Source organism: Dermacentor silvarum, unplaced genomic scaffold (genome assembly GCF_013339745.2).
Source record: "Dermacentor silvarum isolate Dsil-2018 unplaced genomic scaffold, BIME_Dsil_1.4 Seq170, whole genome shotgun sequence".
NCBI lineage: Eukaryota > Metazoa > Arthropoda > Arachnida > Ixodida > Ixodidae > Dermacentor > Dermacentor silvarum.
The window spans coordinates 53,801-60,001 of record NW_023605798.1 but is presented as its reverse complement, the minus strand read 5'-3'; the positions used below and the strand labels follow the sequence as shown (position 1 = coordinate 60,001).

General features: G+C 46.8%; 1 non-coding gene across 1 annotated transcript; it reads left to right on the top strand.

Moving 5' to 3' along the window:
* Nucleotides 1–5,170: 5,170 nt before the first annotated feature.
* On the top strand, nt 5,171–5,243 carry Trnat-ggu (transfer RNA threonine (anticodon GGU)). Its single transcript has one exon. It is a non-coding gene; the product is annotated as a tRNA-Thr (tRNA).
* Nucleotides 5,244–6,201: the final 958 nt, after the last annotated feature.

Here is a 6,201-nt window from a genome sequence, read left to right as displayed (position 1 = left end):
GTTGTTCCCAGCGTAAAGGTCGGGTGAGAACATCACTCACGATACGACACACTGTAACGGAAGCCGCCCGCGCCAGAAAATAAAGGCGAGCATAGCCGAATATATCCTTGTTTTTTTTTTTTTTTTTTTTTTTTTTTTTTTTTTTTTTTTTTTTTTTTTTTTTTTTTTCCCTGTGAGCCTGACGCCGCTCAGCGGAGAGCGCTTCATTCTTTGTGAAGTTGTGGCGACAGCCTCGGGGTGACCCCGACGTCGTTCTATAAGCAGCCGTGCCGTGCACAATCGGGCATCATTAATTTTAGGCGCCTTTTGTAAGCGCGACCCGAATCGAGAGACGCGAGCGCGCGCGCCATCTCGCGCAAGACAGGGACAGCGCGGCTGGCGCGCCACGCACAAAAGGGCTGCGACGGCGCGTGTCTGCCTTCGACAATCTGCTGGCTTTCTCCTTCTTGCCAGAGAGCAGCAACTCCTTTTGCATCGGCTAGAAGAAAAGGGAGATTCCCTGCGCGCATTTGGGGGCAAAACGCTCGCATTAAGGAGCGCTGGTGGTTCAATGTCTTCGAGAAGGAAGATAGGCCGGCGGGGGGGGAGAGATCTCGCCCTATACGAGAAACTGATAGAGAGCATTCGTTGTCAGATCGTCGTTTGGGCGCATTCGTCAATCAGCGCCGAGACCCACCAAGTGGCGTTCAGCGCGCATCCGCGCGAGATCATTCGTGCCGCTCGGCTTTCGTGCCGGCATCCGTGTTTCGCTGCTCGTTATACGAGCATGCGCGCGTCGGAGGGGACCGCGAGGCTCTTCGAGGATCATATATCAGCAGAACGACGCATCGATTAAAGGATCCTGGCATTCAAGAGATGCGACCGTGCTTTTCCTTTCAGACCATTTCTCGGACGAGCCTGTCATATAGCTCCGGAGTACGGGCGGCTGAGCATCGAATACGCCACATATGAACACAGTCGCGTTCAAATGGAGGAATGGCCCAAAATCAGAATATCAGATCGAACACAACATTCTCGTTGCTGGTGGCCTTGCCGGTCTCGCACCCTCCGCATATGGGGTGTCCCAGCTAACGCTAGCCAAGCTGTTCAAAGAAGAAAAAAAAATGATTAAAAAATCACTGCCCAAGCGCTCCGTACAGATGGTTAACCAGCGAAGCTGAAACGTGCGGCCCCGATGTTTATGACTGGGTTAATCCCGACGGTTCATTAAAGTATTTCTCAATGATTGGTTACGTCTTTGTGTTTCTTAATGAGGTTACACACGCGTTCGGCTGCGACGGAGTGAACGACGTCACTGACGGTATATGCCCGCAGTCCGCCACCTAAACACTCAGACGTACGAAGCTAAGATGTAACCGTAGAGAGAACCAAGCTAAACAATAAGATTAACCGTACCTCTCGCTACGCACACCCAGGCATAACTGAGTGAAGCCTCAGCCAATTTTTTTTTTTTTAATCGCGCTTACACTCGCCCACCGTGAACAGCAAAAGATTATGCTGTACACCGTAGAAGGCGATGAAATAGACCCAAGGGAGCTTGAAGACGGCACCTGGGTCACACAAAAAACCTCGCAGGACGGCTTAGACCCCCTAGATCTACAACACAAGCACAGAAAGGCCGCGTCCAAGCCCGCAGAGGCCAGGCCTGAACACGCCAGCACTCAAGCACTCCACGTGCAAGCAACGCGCCCGCCGCAGCTGCCACGTCGGAGGCCTATGCCGAGGCTGCCAAGCGAACATTACAAAGTTATAATTAGACCCATGCGGACACCCAATCAACCTGGCGAACTTAGGTCTCGTTGCAATACTGGAAGCCATCCATAACACGGCAGAAGTCGACCCGGCACGAGCAGAAGAAGACCAAAGAAGACCGGGTGTACTGACCATTACAGTCAGTACACCCGACATAACCATGGCAGTAGCATACCACTCACTGGAAGTTCAGAGGAGCCTGAGGTACAATATGAATTTACCAGTGGCCGCCTACGTATACTAGAGTTACTGTATATGCTCCCTACGGGAGCATATACAGTAACTGGAGCATATACAATAACGGGAAATATATATATATATATATATATATATATATATATATATATATATATATATATATATATATATACAGTAACGGGAGCATTACGTATATGCTCCCGTAGGGAGCATATACGTATACAGTGCTACCTTTGATAGTATATACAGTAACTCTAACGTATACCAGCGCCGGACGACTCCATCCGTGGCGTAGTCTACAAGGCCTACACGGACGAAACAGACCAAGATTTTCAAGCAGAACTCATGAAGAAAAACCCCGACATCCCCATAGTAAATTCAAGGAGACTGGGCTCATCAAGACACCTGGTCTGAAAAAAGCTGGCCGGAAAAAAGCTTCCTGCCACGATCCGCTTCAGGTGTTTCACCTTAGAAGTACACCCCTTCAGGGAGAGACCCGAGGCCTGTTTCAAATGCAGGAGGCTTGGGCACCACACAGACGTATGCCCGCTGCCCTGCCCTGGAACATCAAAATGCCGAAGATGCGGAGGAGAACATCCACCACCGCACTGGGAGAAAAACCGACATGTACACCACAGTGTGTAGGCTACCTCGGCAAACATCCCACTGGCAGCAGGAGTTGCAAGCTACGCTTCACGCCGGTCAAACCTAATAACAGCATGACAGTTAACAGCATAACAGTTGGGTAGGTTGACCCAATATGCAAAAACTGCGACAATAATTCCAAGAACACATACTCTGGGAATGCCAGGGCCTTCCGCCTCCCCCTCCCCCCAGAGAGCTTCTGCCAGCTCCTTCAGAAACGACATGAGAGACCCTAATATGGTCCCCAGAAGAAAAGCTACACAAAGGAATCATTGCCTGGGCGGAAGAGGTCACCGCAGACAAGCGGCCATCTACAAAGCCCTGTTATTTCTTACGCTCCCGCTTCCTAAGAATATGCACCCGGATTATCATCAAGCCAGAAGAGCGGAAAGCTGCAAGGTGATGAGCAAGTGCTATTCAAGAACAGAAGGAGCCTTCTTCGTGGACGCTGCGGGCCCTGTAAAGGGGATATCGACAATCTCAGTGGTGCACCAAATGCAGGTTGTAGACGGGCTGTCAGTTTGTGACGGGGAAACCTTGGCTATGGCGGAAGTGGCGATAGCCCTAGCCGCGACACACTCTGCGTCAGAATACATTATTACAGATTCGCAGGCGGCTTATAGAAACTATATGCATGGTAGAATCACGCCGCTGCATGGCATGCAAAATTCTCAGTCAATCTAAGACTCGAGCTGCACAGTCGCAGCTGATATGGGTACCCTGCAGGTCCCGAGGGGGTTGAGGGAAACGAGCGTGCACATGCTTCGGCTCGAGCTTTTCTTCCTCGGAATCCTTCTACGTCCTCCTTTGCTGACTTGGGCTCCCCCTCTCCGTTAACAACATACTCAGAGATACTACAGCATCTGCGCCTTGAGAGGCAGACACTGCCGGGGCCCGCTAGGGGTCTTAATAAATCAGAAGAGTCTCACCTCCGTCGGCTACAAACTATGTCATTTAATAATCCATTTAGGTTTCACGCCTTAGAGCCTGAGTCTTTTTCGGCGCAGTGCAAATTTTGAGGCCAGAATTAAGGCAGACTTATACCATATGGTATGGGCTTGTCAAAAAAATAGCAGTATTGTCATAATAAATCAGCCAACGTGGGAGGGCTGGGAGGCGGCCCTGTCTAGCTCGGACCTCGAGGAGCAACGAGCCCTCATCGAAAGAGCACGGGCAGCGGCTTCTGCCAACGGTGTCCCAGGTTAGGGACCTGACCATGTTGTTGTTGTTGCCTCAAAACCATGTCTTCCCGTAACCCAAGGTTTTTTTTTTCTTATTTTCAATAAACGTTTTTATCATTATCTTAATAAAGTTGTTTCCTCCTCCTCTTCGCTGGAATGATGAGCGCCAACGAGCCAGCTGCGAAAGAAGACAACGACGCTCGAGATAATGCTGATGAAGATAGTTTCCTGTACACAAGCGACGGACAGACGCTTTTTCGTTTCGCCTAGCCATATAAAGCTTCGCTGTAAAAACTTGGTGAAAGGTACGATTTTAAGACCTACGGTGTTCGGTTGTCAGAACTCTGACTACCGAACACCATAGGGCCGGTGTTTTGTAGCGATGCGTTGTGCTTTATTCCATACTAGTTTTATCATCCACCGCTCACTGCCGGCTGCTCCCGTTGATAACGTGAGCGGACCGTCGCTCTGACCACTGACCAAGCGCGAAAAGGCATAAGCATCGGAAAGGCATCGCTACAAAATACCGGCATAGGTCTTATAATTGTATCTTGCCCTACGTTTTCTAAATCTCTCTCGCTTTTTTTTTTTTTCAGTAGCTTGGCTAACGATAGCCGGGACACGCGGTATATAGTGGAGTGCTATTTCGATTTGTTACTACGCGCGCCTAAATCGATTCTGGAACGGAGTGGACGTATGTCATAAATGCAATGTATACGTGATCTGCCGACGGAGTCAGCCACAGACAGGGTCGGATTATAACCTATGGGCTCGGGGGGCTGCAGCCTCGGGCCCCCGACAAGATTTTCCAAACACGTATTTACGGAGTGCCTTATTTTATATATATAAAAAAGTGTTTTTCCGTTTTGCTACATAAAAGTGTTTTTCCGAGCATGAAAGAAGCACGCGAATACACGCAAAGTGCACGCGAATACACGCAATGAGCGGCCTGTCGCGCAGCAATTTTGGATGTATTCACGGGCTTCTTTCACGTTCGGAAAAACACTTATGTAGCACGTATTCAGCAACAGAAAGCTGTATCGGAAGTTTTTTTTTTTGTTTTTCATGTTGCTCTACAATTTCCTCATTGACAACTTTAATCTAATTATTAATTGAGAAGCTGATTAATTAATTAAGACTACTTATGTAATAAGCTGAATGTAAAAAATAGTCTGAGTATCTCCAAGCGAGGCAAACAACATTACCTTGGTTCTGTCCAGCTACGTGGTATTTGCATATTTTTAAGTCTTGGTGCGTGATAGTTGGGACACCATATATATATATATATATATATATATATATATATATATATATATCATAAGAAGGCTAACACTCCCAGGGTTAATTCTAATAGTAAAAATGTAAATAGCCCAGAAAGTGGATGGGAAAAGGGCGCCGCGGTAGCTCAATTGGTAAGAGCTTCGCACGGGTAATGCGAAGACGTGGGATCGTTCCCTACCTGCGGCAAGTTGTTTTTTTTTTTCATCTACTTTATTTTCCGTTAATTTATCATTTCTTTAATTCAATTAGTTAGTACAAGTAATTTCCCCTATGTTGCCCTTGGTGTCTGTGTTTGTTAGCTTCTTATGATATGATTACTAAACATCGGGCCCCTCGGTTCTCTTTCTTCTCGTTCATATATATATATATATATATATATATATACATATATCATAGCTTTTCATAATCTATGAAAGCCATATAGAGAGGTTGATTGTACTCCGCAGATTTCTCGATTACCTGATTGATGATATGGATGTGATCCATCGTAGAATATCCCTTCCTGAAGCCAGCCTGTTCTCTTGGTTGGCTGAAGTCAAGTGTTGCCCTGATTCTATTGGAAATTATCTTGCTGAATATTTTATATAATACTGAAAGCAAGCTGAAAGCAAGAATGAAAGGCATTTGATTCAGTAGAGATACCAGCAGTCATAAGAGGCATTGCGTAATCAAGGAGTACAGGAGGCATACGTGAATATCTTAGCAAATATCTACAAGGATTCCACAGCTACCTTGGTTCTCCACAACAAAAGTAGAAAGTTACCTATCAAGAAAGGGGTCAGGCAAGGAGACACAATCTCTCCAATGCTATTCAGTGCATGCTTAGAAGAAGTATTTAAGCTCTTAGACTGGGAAGGCTTAGGAGTGAGGATCGACGGCGAATATCTCAGCAACCTTCGGTTTGCAGATGACATTGTCCTATTCAGCAACAATGGAGACGAATTACAACAAATGATTGAGGACCTTAATCGAGAAAGTGTAAGAATTGGGTTGAAGATGAACATGCAGAAGACAAAGATAATGTTCAATAGCCTGGCAAGAGAACAAGAATTCAGGATCGCCAGTCAGCCTCTAGAGTCTGTAAAGGAGTACGTTTATCTAGGTCAATTACTCACAGGGGACCCTGATCACGAGAAAGAAATTT